Raw genomic sequence first — 13,900 nt, forward strand, 5'->3', positions numbered from 1 at the left:
GGGCTGAATAACTTCCTTCTGTGCCGTAAATAACTCAATGACTCTTAGTTTTTTGGGTTGCTCTCCATAAGTGTAAGACCGCATCCCTCAATGCACATGCATCCCCAGGTCTCTCTGTTCCTGCACACTCTTTATAGAATCACAGATGTTAGCCCATGGCCCTGGCAGCTCCGGCAGCACAAGTGAATATCTAAATACCTATTAAATGTTACGAGAGTTTCTGGCTCAACCACCCTTTCAGGCAGTGAGTTCCAGACTCCCACTACCTTCTGGGTGAATAAGTTTCTCGTCAACTCCCCTCTTACCTGAAATCTCTGCCCCCTGGTTATTGACTCCTCAACTGATGGAGAAAGTGCCTTCCTATCCACCCTACCTATGCCCCTCATAATCTTATCCACCTCTATCAGGTTCCCTTTTAACCATCGCTACTCTGAGGAAAACAGCCCAGCCTATCCAATCTTTCCTCATAGTTCAGACCCTCCAGCCCAGACAACATCCTGATAAATCTCTGCACCCTCTCCAGTGCAATCGCATTCTTCCTCGAATGTGGTGACCAGAACTTCATGCAGTACTCTAGCTGTGACCTAACTAGATTTCTATACAGTTCCAGCATAACTTCCCTGCTTTTGTTTTCTATGATGTGGAGATGCCGTTGATCTGATCAAAAAGAAAAGTTTTTGTTCAAAGCGTGCAGGAAGGTTTTTTGACTCAGTATGTAGACAGGCCAACTAGAGGTGAGGCTATATTGGATCTGGTGCTGGGAAATGAGCCAGACCAGGTGCTAGACTTGGAAGTTGGTGTGCATTTTGGTGATAGTGACCACAATTCGGTTACGTTCACCTTAGTGATGGAAAGGGATAGGCATGAACCTCGGGCCAGTGGTTTTAGCTGGGGGAAGGGTAATTATGAGGCTATTAGGAGAGAATTAGGAAACATAGGTTGGACTAGGAGATTACAGGGACTGGGAACGTCCGACATGTGGAGTTTTTTCAAGGAGCAGCTACTGCGAGTCTGTGATAGGTATGTCCCTGTCAGGCAAGGAGGAATTGGTAGGGCTCGGGAACCGTGGTGCACCAAAAAAGTTTCTTTGTTGGTTAAAAAGAAAAAGGAGGCTTATGTTCGGATGAGACGTGAGCACTCGGGTAGTGCACTAGAAAGCTTTAGATTGGCTAAGAGGGAGTTGAAGAGCGAGCTTAGAAGGGCTAAAAGGGGACATGAGAAGACTTTGGCGGATAGGGTTAAAGAGAATCCTAAGGCGTTCTATAGGTATGTCAAGAACAGAAGGTTGGTTAGGGCAAGTTTAGGGCCAGTTATAGATGGCAGAGGGAAGTTATGTGTGGAACCGGAGGAGATTGGTGAAGCATTGAACCAATATTTCTCTTCGGTGTTCACGCAAGGGGACATGAATATAGCTGAGGAGGACACTGGGTTGCAAGGGAGTAGAATAGACAGTATTACAGTTGATAAGGAGGATGTGCAGGATATTCTGGAGGGTCTGAAAATAGATAAATCCCCTGGTCCGGATGGGATTTATCCAAGGATTCTCTGGGAGGCAAGAGAAGTGATTGCAGAGCCTCTGGCTCTGATCTTCAGGTCGTCGTTGGCCTCTGGTATAGTACCAGAAGATTGGAGGTTAGCGAATGTTGTCCCATTGTTTAAGAAGGGGAACAGAGACTTCCCCGGGAATTATAGACCGGTGAGTCTCACTTCTGTTGTCGGCAAGATGTTGGAAAAAATTATAAGGGATAGGATTTATAGTTATTTGGAGAGTAATGAATTGATAGGTGATAGTCAGCATGGTTTTGTGGCAGGTAGGTCGTGCCTTACTAACCTTATTGAGTTTTTTGAGAAAGTGACCAAGGAGGTGGATGGGGGCAAGGCAGTGGACGTGGTATATATGGATTTTAGTAAGGCGTTTGATAAGGTTCACCATGGTAGGCTTCTGCAGAAAATGCAGATGTATGGGATTGGGGGTGATCTAGGAAATTGGATCAGGAATTGGCTAGCGGATAGGAAACAGAGGGTGGTGGTTGATAGTAAATATTCATCATGGAGTGCGGTTACAAGTGGTGTACCTCAGGGATCTGTTTTGGGGCCACTGCTGTTTGTAATATTTATTAATGATCTGGATGAGGGTATAGTTGGGTGGATTAGCAAATTTGCTGATGACACCAAAGTCGGTGGTGTGGTAGACAGTGAGGAAGGGTGTCGTAGTTTGCAGGAAGACTTAGACAGGTTGCAAAGTTGGGCCGAGAGGTGGCGGATGGAGTTTAATGCGGAGAAGTGTGAGGTAATTCACTTTGGTAGGAATAACAGATGTGTTGAGTATAGGGCTAACGGGAGGACTTTGAATAGTGTGGAGGAGCAGAGGGATCTAGGTGTATGTGTGCATAGATCCCTGAAAGTTGGGAATCAAGTAGATAAGGTTGTTAAGAAGGCATATGGTGTCTTGGCGTTTATTGGTAGGGGGATTGAATTTAGGAGTCGTAGCGTTATGTTGCAACTGTACACAACTCTGGTGCGGCCGCACTTGGAGTACTGTGTGCAGTTCTGGTCCCCACATTACAGGAAGGATGTGGAGGCTTTGGAGAGGGTGCAGAGGAGGTTTACCAGGATGTTGCCTGGTATGGAGGGGAGATCCTATGAGGAGAGGCTGAGGGATTTGGGATTGTTTTCGCTGGAAAGGCGGCGGCTAAGAGGGGATCTTATTGAAACATATAAGATGATTAGAGGTTTAGATAGGGTGGATAGTGATAGCCTTTTTCCTCTGATGGAGAAATCCAGCACGAGGGGGCATGGCTTTAAATTGAGGGGGGGTAGTTATAGAACCGATGTCAGGGGTAGGTTCTTTACCCAGAGGGTGGTGAGGGATTGGAATGCCCTGCCAGCATCAGTAGTAAATGCGCCTAGTTTGGGGGCGTTTAAGAGATCCGTAGATAGGTTCATGGACGAAAAGAAATTGGTTTAGGTTGGAGGGTCACAGTTTTTTTTTTAACTGGTCGGTGCAACATCGTGGGCCGAAGGGCCTGTTCTGCGCTGTAATGTTCTATGTTCTAAAAGAGAGGCATACGTTGGGTCCAGGCAACTGAAAACAGATGGAGCTCTGGAGGAATACAGAGGGAGTAGGAAAGAACTCAAACGGGGAGTTAGAAGGGCAGAAAGAGGTCACGAAATGTTCTTGGCAGATAGGATTAAGGAGAACCCTAAGGCATTTTATTCATATGTTAGGAACAAAAGAGTTGTCAGGGAAAAAGTCGGACCTCTCAGGGACAAAGGAGGGGAATTATGCTTAGAGCCCAAGGGGATAGGGGAGATCCTAAATGAATACTTTGCATCGGTATTCACAAAGGAGAGGGACTTGTTGACTGGGAGCGTCTCGGAGGGAGGTGTTGACCCGTTAGAGAGAATCTCCATTACAAGGGAGGAAGTGTTACATTTTTTAGGTAACATTAAAACTGACAAATCCCCAGGCCCTGATGGCATCTGTCCTAGACTGCTCAGGGAGACAAGAGATGTAATTGCTGGGCCTCTGACGGAAATCTTTGTCTCTTCATTGGACACAGGTGAGGTCCCTGAGGATTGGAGGATAGCGAATGTGGTACTGTTATTTAAGAAGGGTAGCAGGGATAACCCGGATATTTATAGGCCGGTGAGCTTGACGTCCGTGGTAGGGAAGTTGTTGGAGAGGGTTCTTAGAGACAGGATGTATGCGCATTTAGAAAGGAACAATCTCATTAGTGACAGACAGCATGGCTTTGTAAGAGGGAGGTCGTGCCTTACAAATTTGGTAGAGTTTTTTGAGGAAGTGACAAAAACAGTTGACGAAGGAAGGGCCGTGGATGTCGTCTATATGGATTTCAGTAAGGCATTTGACAAAGTCCCTCATGGCAGGTAGATTAAGAAGGTTAAGGCTCATGGGATACAAGGAGAGGGCTAGATGGGTAGAAAACTGGCTTGGCCACAGGAGACAGAGGGTAACAGTCGAAGGGTCTTTTTCCAGCTGGAGGTCTGTGACCAGTGGTGTTCCGCAGGGCTCTGTAATGGGACCTCTGCTATTTGTGATGTATATAAATGATTTGGAAGAAGGTGTAACTGGTGTTATCAGCAAGTTTGCGGATGACATGAAGATGGCTGGACTTGCGGATAGCGATGAACATTGTCGGACAATACAGCACGATATAGATAGGCTGGAAAATTGGGCGGAGAAATGGCAGATGGAATTTAATCCAGATAAATGCGAAGTGATGCATTTTGGAAGAACTAATGTAGGGGGGGAGTTATACAATAAATGGCAGAGCCATCAAGAGTATAGAAACACAGAGGGACCTAGGTGTGCAAGTCCACAAATCCTTGAAGGTGGCAGCACAGGTGGAGAAGGTGGTGAAGAAGGCAGATGGTATGCTTGCCTTTATAGGACGGGGTATAGAGTATAAAAGCTGGAGTCTGATGTTGCAGCTGTATAGAACGCTGGTTAGGCCACATTTGGATTACTGCGTCCAGTTCTGGTCGCCGCACCACCAGAAGGACGTGGAGGCTTTAGAGAGAGTGCAGAAAAGGTTTACCAGGATATTGCCTGGTATGGAGGGTCTTAGCTATGAGGAGAGATTGGGTAAACTGGGCTTGTTCTCCCTGGAAAGACGGAGAATGAGGGGAGACCTAATAGGGGTGTACAAAATTATGAAGGGTATAGATAGGATGAACAGTGGGAAGCTTTTTCCCAGGTCGGAGGTGACGATCACGAGGGGTCACAGGCTCAAGGTGAGAGGGGCGAGGCATAACTCAGATATCAGAGGGACGTTTTTTACACAGAGGGTGGTGGGGGCCTGGAAGGCGCTGCCAAGTATTGTGGTGGAGGCAGGCATGCTGACATCGTTTAAGACTTACCTGGATAGTCACATGAGCAGTCTGGGAATGGAGGGATACAAACGAATGGTCTAGTTGGACCAATGAGTGGCACAGCCTTGGAGGGCCGAAGGGCATGTTTCCTATGCTGTACTGTTGTTTGTTCTTTGTTCTTTGGACTGGGGTAAACAAAGTAAGAGTTTTAACAACACCAGGTTAAAGTCCAACAGGTTTATTTGGTAGCAAATGCCATTAGCTTTCGGAGCACTGCCCCTTCGTCAGATGGTGTGGATATCTGCTCTCTAAAAAAGGGCATACAGAGACACAAAATCAAGTAACAGAATACTGATTAGAATGTGAATCTCTACAGCCAACCAGGTCTTAAAGATACAGACAATGTGAGTGGAGGGAGCCTTAAGCACAGGTTAAAGAGATGTGTATTGTCTCCAGACAGGACAGCCAGTGAGATTCTGCAAGTCCAGGAGGCAAGCTGTGGGGGTTACTGATAGCGTGCCATAAACCCAAGATACCGGTTTAGGCCGCCCTCATGTATAATGCTCCCTCCATTCACATTGTCTGTATCTTTAAGACCTGGTTGGCTGCAGAGATTCACATTCTAATCAGTATTCTGTAACTTGATTTTGTGTCTCTGTATGCCCTGTTTGAGAGCAGGTTTCCACTCCATCTGACGAAGGGGCAGCGCTCCGAAAGCTAATGGCATTTGTTACCAAATAAACCTGTTGGACTTTAACCTGGTGTTGTTAAAACTCTTACTTTGTTTTCTCTGCCTCAGCTAATAAAAGCAAGCATCTCATATACCTTCTTAACCACCTCATCCACCTGCCCTGCCACCTTCAGCAATCATAGAAATCATAGAAATCATAGAAACCCTACAGTGCAGAAGGAGGCCAATCGGCCCATCGAGTCTGCACCGACCACAATCCCACCCAGGCCCTACCCCCACAATCTGTGGATATCCACTCCAAGGTCTCTGATCTTCAGTACATTCCAAGGTCCTAGAATTGTGCCGTTAAGTCTGCTTTGCCTCCCTCTGTCTCTTCTGTCAAAGCACATCATCCCATACTTCTCTGTTCCAAGTTCCATCCACAGCTTGTTTGCACATTCTATTAGCCTCATTGTGTCTTGTTGCAGGCAACTCCTATTATCCTCACTGTTTGACACTTTTCCAAATTTATCAGCATTTTTCAAATTTTACTCCATATCCCAACATCCAAGTCATTTTTGCCTTTTTATATTCATGCATTTATTTTATTTATTATTTATTTTATTTCATATTTATTTATTAGTGTCACAAGTAGATTTACATTAACACTGCAATGAAGTTACTGTGAAAATCCTCTAGTCGCCACACTCCGGCGCCTGTTCGGGTACATTGAGGGAGAATTTAGCATGGCCAATAGCCAGCCTTTCAGACTGTGGGAGGAAACCGGAGCACCTGGAGGAAACCCATGCAGACACGGGGGGAATGTGCAGACTCTGCACAGACAGCGACCCAAGCCGGGAATCGAACCTAGGTCCCTGGGGCTGTAAGGCAGCAGTGCTAACCACTGTGCCACCACTAGTGCAAAAAAGGTGATCCTATCACTAATCCTTGGGAAACGCCACTGTCTACTACCCTCCAGAATGAAAAAAGCAACCATCTACCACAACTTGCTCCTCTCTCTCCTTAAACCAATGTTATATCCAATTACACACTGGTTCTCCTATGTCATAAGCCTCAATTTTGTTAAGCAGTCTTTTATGTCGTCACTTCTCAGATGCTTTCTTAAAATCCACATGAATAACATTCACCACATTTCATTCATGTACCATCTCTGTTAATTCATCAAAAAATTAAATTAGATTAGTCAAGCACAATCTGTCTATTACAAATCCATGCTTGCTGTCTTTAATTAACTCAAACTGTTCCAAGTGCCCATAGATTTTTTCCCTTAGTATAGATTCCAAAACATTGCTCACCACTGAAGATAGATGAATAGCCCTGTAGTTGCTAGAACTGCCCATGCACCCTTTCTTGAATAAAATATCACATTTGCCACTCTCTAATTCAATGTCAGAGCTGATAAAGGGTCATCCAGACTCAAAATATTGGCTCTATTCTCTCCTCACAGATGCTGTCAGACCTGCCGAGTTTCTCCAGCATTTTCTGTTTTTGTTTCAGATTCCAACATCAGCAGTATTTTGCCTTTGTCCCAACTGATATTTGGATATTTAAAGTCCCACAGCATCACCACTCTATAGTTAATACATGCGTGATCTCTCTGTCGGTTTACTGCTCTCTCACTCACTACTTGGAGGCCATTGTATAGTCTATTCATTAGTGTCACAAGTCGGCTTACATTAACACGGCAATGAAGTTACTGTGAAAATCCCCTAGTCGCCACACTCCGGTGCCTGTTCGGGTCCACTGAGGGAGAATTTAGCATGGCCAATGCACCTAAACCAGCACGTCTTTTGGACTGTGGAAGGAAACTGGAGCACCTGGAGGAAGCCCACGCAGACACGGGGAGAACATGCAGACTCCACACAGACAGTGACCCAAGCTGGGAATTGAACTCGAGTCCCTGGTGCTGTGAGGCAGCTGTGCTAACCATTGTGCCACCGTGCCACTAAAAACCCAAGTGGTGAAATCTCGCCTTTTTTGTTTCTCAACTCCAGCCAAATGGACTTTGTCCTTGACCCCTCAAGAAAATCCTCTCTTTCCAATACTCTTCTCTAATCATTACTGCCATCCCACCTCCCTTTTTCCCTTCTCTATCTTTTCTGAATACTTTATATCCATGTATGGGGATGGGGAGGCTGTGGTACTGTAGAATTAACACTGAACTAACAATCCAGAGACCCAGGGTAATGCTCTGGGGACCCGGGTTTGAATCCCACCAATGCAGATAGTGAAATTTGCATTCAATAAAAATCTAAAATTTAAAGTCTACTAATGACCATGAAACTATTGTCGATTGTCGTAAAAATGGCATCGGGCTCACGAATGTCCTTTCAGGAAGGAAATATGCCATCCTTACCTGGTCTGGCCTATATGCGACTCCAGACCTACAACGATGACGTTGACTCTCAAATGTTCCCTGAAATGGAGGGCAGTTAGGGATGGGCAATAAATGCTGGCCCAGCCAGCAATGCCCACATCCCACACAGTACAATCGGCCCATCGAGTCTGCACCAACCACAATCCCACCCAGGCCCTATCCCCATAACCCCATGCATTTAGCTAATCCCCCTGACACTAAGGGGCAATTTAGCATGGCCAATCCACCTAACCAGTACATCTTTTGGACTGTGGGAGGAAACCGGAGCACCCGGAGGAAACCCATGCAGGCATGGGGAGAACGTGCAAACTCCACACAGACAGTGACCCAAGCCGGGAATCGAACCGAGGTCCCTGGCGCTGTGAGGCAGCAGTGCTAACCACTGTGCCACCTTGTTAGTGGCCAGTCGCTCACCATTGTAAGCCACGTCTCTGTTATTGCCACTATATCCTGTTCACACGCTGCTATTTGTGCTTGTATCTCATCAACCTTATTCACCACACTTTGTTTGTTTACGTACGTGCTTTGCAATCCAGTCTTGAGGCCTATTTTTTAAAAATTAGAGCTGTGAAGTTTACGGATGATTGGATCAAGGTTTTTGTTCAACATGATGAAGGGTTTTGAGTGCTTGGCTCAATGATAACGACAGGCCACAGATTTAACATAATCACAAAACAAATTTATTTGCACAGCAGGCGTTTTAACATGTGAAATTCTCTGCCATAAACAATCACTGAAGCAGAACTCATGAATTATGTTAAAAGGGAATTGGACAGTTGTTTGCAAACAAAAAAAGTAGAAAAGGATGTACGGAGACCAATGCCGGAATTTTACTGGCACGCCCGCCCGATGCTCGTAAGGTCGTGCCCGGGGCCAACGGAGAAGGCCGTTCTGCGAGCCTCGGGGCTTCAGGGTGCAATTTTCTGGGTTCACCAGCAACGGAAAGTTTGGTGGGCGGGTGTGATGCCAACATTGAGAGGATGAAGCGGCTGGCAGACATTCAGTGCACACATCCCACCTGTTGCTGAGTCCTGCGACTCAAACTCCTGTCTGAACATCCCTGTGCACTCGTATGTCCCACTGCCTGATGGGAAAATGGGAACATTTGAGCCGGAATGGACATTCAGATGCCCCAATGAGTGTCACTTTACAGTGAGCAGACTCTGCCACTTAACTTGGTGGAATACAGCAGATCATTCACACTTGTTCTGCAAAGCTGGGCCATTCTTCTGTGGGTCTCATGGGCGTTGACCTCTGCTGTCATCTCTGCCCAGGTCGCCATGGTCAGACAGGAGGGCTTCCACCCACTGTCCCCGGGGAAACAGCACCTCCTGTCTTTCCCGGATGGCCTGAGGGAGATTCTCCAGGGAGGCTTCACTGAGCCGTGACATTCTGGTTTTGGCAGAATCGAGAACGACAGCCAGACTGATGCCCCTGACCTGCAGGGAGTGAATGGCTGTCCGGGCGCCCTTCAAGTATAACGATCTTTGACCCTACAAGGTAATGGTGGGGATGGAGACTCCCTGTCTGCCCCTGCTGTGACAATCGGCAAATTCCTCTTGGGTGCACAAGTTGAACATCACACCTTGGCGCATGGTCAGCTGTCCTGACTCACCCATTCAGAATCCAGAGAACCTGCCACAGGATTGGGGTGGGGGGGGGGGGGGGGGCGTGGTCACATTCGGCGGGACTGGAAGATTCCGTTGGCAGGAAGGGCTGGAAAATCCCGCCCCAGACACCAGAATGAAAGATTCCGGCATACGGCAATTAAAACAGGTGACAAATTGACAAATCAGAAGGCAAGGTTACTGCACTGGATATGGAGGTTATATGAGTTCAAATCTCATCAAGGCAACGGTTGTGCAGTGGTTAGCACTGCTGCCTCACAGCGCCAGGGACCCAGGTTCGATTCCTGGTTTGGGTCACTGTCTGTGTGGAGTCTGCATGTTCTCTGTGTGGGTTTCCTCCGGATGCTCCGATATCCTCCCACAGTCCGAAAGACATACTCGCCGGAATTCTACCACCCCGCTCACCACAGGAATTGGAGTGGGCGAAGGGCGGACAATGGGAAGGTTCGTTGACCTCGGGAGGGATTTTCCAGTCTCAGTTTGAGCAAGGCCGTAAAATCTCACCCACTTGTTAGGTGCATTGGCCATGCTAAATTCTCCCTCAGTGTACTCAACAGGCGCCGGAGTGTGGTGACTAGGGGATTTTCACAGTAACTTAATTGCAGTGTTAATGTAAGCCTACTTGTGACACTAGTAAATAGTCTAAAAAAAAGGCAAGTTGTGAAACTAAATACCATAAATTAAATCAATTGGGAAATCAATTTTAAACAAATATTAGAAAGAAAAGCACAAAAATTGTTGGATGCAGGAAAAAAAACACTGGTTCACTAATGTCCTTCAGGGAATGAATGCTACAATCTTAGCCTTCCTCTCCTGCAACTAAATAGTTGAATCTTCATGCCTCAGAATACCTAGAGATGGGTTACAAATATCACCTTATCAATGTCACTCGCATCCAGCGAACAAAAATAATATCCGACATCCCTTTTGCAAAATTTAACTTTGCTCTGTGCTTTCAGTTGAAATATATGGGACGCGATTCTCCAGCTTATAGCCACGTGTTTCCCACTGGCGGGAGATGGCACGTTGTTTGCCAGCAGCGGGATTCTCTTATCCCACCGTTGTCAATGGGAATTCCCACTGACATCAACCCAGCCGGGAAATCCACAGGGGGTATGTGCACTGCTGACAGGACCGGAGAATCCCGCCAGCGTAAATGGCCAGAGAATTCAGGCCGCTATGCTTTTGCTGGAAAATAAATACTGATTTCAATGGAGGTTGATCATCTCTAGAAAGGCTACCGCCAATCAAAGATGTACATGTGTGATTATGCTAGTTTCAGAATAGTCAGAAGCTTTTTTCCAGGGTGGAAGAGTCAATTATGAGGGGGAATAGATTTAAGGTGTGAGGGATAAGGTTTAATGGAGATGTACGAGGCAAGCTTTTTACACATAGGGTGGTGGGTGCCTGGAACTCGCTGCCGAGGGATGTAGTGGAAGCAGATATGAAAGTGACTTTTAAGGGGTGTCTGGACAAATACATGAATAGGATGGGAATAGAGGGACATGGTCCCCAGAAGGGTAGGGATTTTTAGTTCAGATGGGTAGCATGACCAGTGCAGGCTTGGAGGGCCGAAGGGCCTGTTCCTGTGCTGCAATTTTCTTTGTTCTTTTCTTTGTTCTTTGATTGCAAATTGTTGAGTTTTTGGAAACATCTATTAAGCCAGGATAAATATGTGACTTCAAGCCTCCCAATTCAAACATTTTCTACTTTCCTTGGCTCGAACATGCTTCCCTTAGCCGCGACTTTGATTCCCCCAACTGGTGCCATTTAACTTTGAGATGGCAGCCAAAACGATGTGGTGCCACATAAATGAAGCTTCAAAGTCTAAAATATATTGTTTTCATTGCAGCTCTAATCTAAACCTTTACAATGGTCACAGTATGATCTCACCTCAGGTTTATTTTCCAACACTGACACTTTTAACTTCCATAGCCAGTATTTCTTTTCAATTTCTGCAAATAATTATTTCTTCTCAGTTTTCCTCAACATCAGGACACATTAGCAGGCAGTCCTGATCTCATAAAGAAAATGTATCTGTTTCCGTGGAGCTGAGAGCGTCCTCGCAATAACATTGGTAAATTCTCCACGAAGGAGATCTTGTCAGTTCAACGTGTTTACGCGCTAGCTCAGTTGCAGCATCCCTGAGACTGTGAGAAACTGATCTGTCTGTCCCACCCCCAGTTCAGAGTGCAGCACCATTAAAGATTGGTCAGCACTGGAGTTATTTGACCTCAGGGTGATCCTTTCACAAATATGGCTGTGGATAGTATTTAAGCCCTCAGCTAAGTGTTTCAAGAATCCAGCATGTTTACCATTTAATTTCATGTACATATTCTTGTATATTTTACTGCTATCTCATCATCAACAATGCTTTTTAGGTCATGTTTCAGGAACAGTAATTATGGATCTAAAGTAATATACTGTGAGTATGACTGGCATTACACATGACATTAAAATGAAGCACCAAGTACTCATGCGACATAGCAGCGCTAACCTGTTTACCATCAAGTGTATTTTTTCATAGCAACTGCGAATCACATCAGAGCAAAAGGTTTCCCTTTCACAATTCCCTATACTGTGTGAGTATTTATTATTGCTTCGAAGATTTTTACATTTTGATAGAATATGAAAATAAATGAAGCCACGTAGTTTATGCGGAGAGTGACTGTGTGTATTGTGCTTTGTAATAATGATAAATTGAGCACTTTGCAAAGATTATTTAGTGAATGCAGAATGAACATAATGAATGTAAAAAGGGTGAATGTTGAGGTATGGGGTTTCACCATATGCAGCCTATACCAGGCACAGTTCACTGACAATTAGATCAATATTCGATATGCCCGCGTTATATGCTCAAGCCTGTTTTTGTGTAACATAGAGATAGGATTAGGAGTTGGCCAAATGATCCCTCGAGCATGCTCGGCCATTCAATAAGGATCTTCTACCTCAACTTTACTTTCCTCTCCTATTTCCATATCCTGTAATTCTCGTAGCGTCTATAGGTCTATTCTTAATGTTGAATATACACATCGCCTGAGCATTCACCATCCACTGGAGTAGAGAATTCAAATGCACACCTTCTCCTCACAGCAGTCCTACACGCCCTTTACTTAGACTATGGCTCAGTGGCACACTGGTTAGCACTGCTGCCTCACAGCACCAGGGACCCGGGTTCAATTCAGGCCCTGGGTGACTGTGGAGTTTTCACATTCTTTCCGTGTCTGCACGCGTTCTCTCCAACAGTCTGAAAGACGTGTGGATTAGGTGGATTGGCCATGCTCAATTGCCCCTTAGTGGCAGGGGGATTCGTAGGATAAATACGTGGGGTTAGGGGGATAGAGCCTGGGTGGGATTGTTGTCGGTGCAGGCTCGATGGGCCGAATGGCCTCCTTCTGCACTGTAGGGATTCTATAATTCCATGGTTCTTCCATCTCATCCACCATGGGAATCATAGTGGGTGAGGCAGAAAATTCGGCAGACCATTTAAAGGTCTGTTGAGTTCAGGTGGGAATTTCCGGTCTCGGGATGCACACTGCCTGAGAATCCCGCTCGATGATCCTTATTTCTAGACTCCTCAGCCAGGGAAAATGGTCTCTCCTGTTAAATCCTCTACAAGTTTTAAATCTTTTGATGAGATCCATATGCAGGTGAGAGCATTTAAGTCAGGTGAGATGTAAACTATTTTTAGGGTGCAGAGGAGATTTACCAGGATGCTGCCTGGGATGGAACATTTAAGGTATAAAGAGAGGTTGAATAGGCTTGGGTTGCTTTTTCTGCAGCAGAGAAGACTGAGGGGCGACGTGACTGAGGTGTTGAAGATTATGAGGGGCATGGACAGGGTGGATAGGGAGCAGCTGTTCCCCTTAAGTTGAAGGGTCAATTACGAGGGGACACAAGTTAAAAGTGAGGGGTGGGAGGTTTAGGGGGATATGAAGAAAAACGTTTTTACCCAGAGGGTGGTGATGGTCTGGAATGCACTGCCTGGGAGGGTGGTGGAGGCGGGATGCCTCACATCCTTTAAGAAGTACCTGGATGAGTACTTGACACACCATAACATTCAAGGCTATAGGCCAAGTGCTGGCAAGTGGGATTAGGTGGGCAGGTCAGAGCCTATCGTGCATTGGTGCAGACTCAATGGGCCGAAGGGCCTCTTCTGTACTGTAGTATTCTGTGATTCTCAGAACGGTATCCAAGATGAATGGATTCTTTCAAATGTAATCTAATGGTTGGAAGGCATTTGCAAGCAAACAGAAGTTAACTCTGGAACTGTATTCTATAGAAGTTATTTCTCCAGTCCAGTCATGGCAGCAATTATGAAACTTTAACGTAAGCCTTTGTTGCTCCTTCAAATACTGATCAATCTGT

The 13,900-nt window shown here is 45.8% G+C and overlaps 1 protein-coding gene across 2 annotated transcripts in view; it reads right to left on the bottom strand.

The window, feature by feature from the left end:
• The window catches only part of LOC144499086 (protein O-mannosyl-transferase TMTC2-like), a 189,339-nt gene that overhangs the window by 22,317 nt on the left and 153,122 nt on the right, over positions 1-13,900 (bottom strand). The window lies entirely within an intron of this gene.

Source organism: Mustelus asterias, chromosome 9, assembly GCF_964213995.1.
Source record: "Mustelus asterias chromosome 9, sMusAst1.hap1.1, whole genome shotgun sequence".
In the NCBI taxonomy this organism is placed as follows: Eukaryota; Metazoa; Chordata; class Chondrichthyes; order Carcharhiniformes; family Triakidae; genus Mustelus; species Mustelus asterias.